Genomic DNA, 2,445 nt, shown 5'->3' with positions numbered 1-2,445 from the left:
GGACATTGGCCAGTAGCACTGGGGAGCTATAAGTGAAGTCACACCCGGCCAACTTCTGGGTGCTTGTGGTCGCCAGAAAGAAGGCTGCTGGGGTTGATGGGACTTGGCACAGAGTGCTCACCTGGGGTTCTGGGAGTGTGATGGGGTCGTGCATTTCGCTGCTGGTTCTGAAAACAACAGCACAAGGGTCCAAACTGCGTTTCTCAGACTGCTCCATGCTGGGGCCCATGGGAGGAATTTTCAGGAGGAGACAGGAAACATGATCCGCTGTTTGTTGGTTTGCTCTGAAGCCTCGGGACTCGCTGCTGATGGATACAGGACAGCATGTTTAGGTGGACAAAGGTGGCCTCTGTGTGTTCACAACACACCTTTTGGGGGGAGGACTCTTGTATGTATTCAGACACACCTTTCAGGGTTATGAGTTTAAAAGATGCCAGAAATGCAGATGGTTTCTACTGTTTTTATGGTGAGACTGAATTCCCGCTGCTTTTCTTTTCCAGCAAGAGATTTCCCCCCCTGAATTTCTCATGACTTTGAGGCCAGAGAAGGACACGTTCGTCCCAAACGCAAGTCCGGCAAGAGTCAGTGGAGAGGCCCCGTGTAAATATTTAGTGCGGGGGTCTGGCGTTTGCATCTTCCGTTTGCATCTTGATCTACACGTAGCTGCTGATTTCCCATCTGCTAATATTTTCCCATCTGCCGAGTCTCTGCTACGAGAGGAAAAGGGGCCTCTATCACCCCCTCACTGGAGCTCTGTGTCCCCTTTACTGGAACATGCTAGCCTCTAGGGTATGAATGGACCCCGTCTGGGACACAAACACTATGACATGACCTGGACCAGGTGCCTGACCAGGTGCCTGGGGAGGGGTCCTTCTACCCCTGGAAACCAGGGCTCAACAGTCTCCTGAGACATGACAGGCTCCAAGACCAGGGCACGGAGCCCCAGACCAGCAGAGATGAACGCTTCTAGAAAATGCTCAGAGCTTCCTTCCAGGGAGGGGATATCTGGCTGGGCTCCAGTGGCCCTATGGGCCTGTGACTGAGGCTATAAACTCTGGTGCGGGATTCTGGGCATGTCCCCTATTTACGCCCTCTCTGAGCTTTGTGTGAACCTGTTATTCAGCCATAAATAACCCCTAGAGGTGACCACAATTCACCTGGGGAACCCCAGACCCTATGTACGCTCTAACCTGGGAGTCAGTCCTGCCTGCCCCCATAAAAACATTGGAAAATGCCCCCCACCTTGAGACAGTAGGGACAGATGACAAAGGATGAAGAGCTCACAGAGCTGTGCTGTTCAGAGCTGAGGCCTATGTGCCTGCCGAGGGGTGCTCGGACTCTCTGCATGGATGGTAGCAACACGGATCCAGTTTCTTGGGAAGCTGCCCACTTCAGAAGCCAGAGATGAATCAAATCTATGAGAGCACATTAAGCCTCGTGTGAGGGCAGTGCACCCCAAAAGGACATTAAGCATGATGGAAGACAAAAGACACAAGGCAGAGGTGGGCACAGGGCAGCATGCTGGGGTGTCTCCAATGGCTGTCATTGTCTCAGGAAGGCCGAACCTTGGGAAACCCGCCCAGATCCATTCACCAAACTCTGCCCTGCTGAATCCCTGCTCTGGGGTGCCCAATGGCCCAGGCCTGCCCCCGCCCCCGCACAGAGTGCAGAACCCACAGAAATACTGCACTGACCTCTCTCTCTCTCTCTCTCTCTCTCTCTCTCTCTCTCTCTCTCTCTCTCTCTCTCTCTCTCTCTCTCTCTTACACACAGGCTTTTTCACTGCCAGGATAAAATACATATTGTGCTCCAGCGAGATTCATTGTACGAGGTCAGCGGGAACTCATTGTCCTTTTTGCTTCAGAACAAGACAATACAGACATCTGTAAGATTTCGCTATAAATAATCCCAGCGGCAGAGGTGCAGAGCGGTGGGGAGGAAGAGGAGGAGGACCTGGGGAGTGGAGGGGGAAGGGCTCAGGAATTTCCTGGGTCCTCAGCTCACGCCCTGGTCTGCTTCCAGGTACCACAAAGCACTTTGCAGCATTTTCAGAGACAGCAGGGGCACCTGACAATGGAGTAAATACTATACAGCAGGAGCAGGGCCAGGGCGGCAGGACTGACCCAGAGAGTGGCCACCACCCGCCCAGCCACAATCCAGCTGCAGTACATGGGCACCGACAGTCTCCATGATGGGGAAAGGTGGAAGAGCAGCTGACTGGGGACTGGGGAGGTGGAGTCTCAGGCCTCTGTGCCCTGGTAGAGACTGTGTGTGTGTGTGTGTGTGTGTGTGTGTGTGAATGCATGGACGTCTGTGCCTGAGCACATGTGTGTGACCTGTCACATGTGTATGGCTTATGCATGTGGCAGAGGCCGTGTATGTATGTGGGAGAGAGTACACATAAGATCCATGCACACACATGACGTGCATATGTGAGATCCATGC

Source organism: Suncus etruscus, chromosome 17 (assembly GCF_024139225.1).
Source record: "Suncus etruscus isolate mSunEtr1 chromosome 17, mSunEtr1.pri.cur, whole genome shotgun sequence".
Classification (NCBI taxonomy): Eukaryota; Metazoa; Chordata; class Mammalia; order Eulipotyphla; family Soricidae; genus Suncus; species Suncus etruscus.
Note: the sequence above shows the minus strand (reverse complement) of the source record.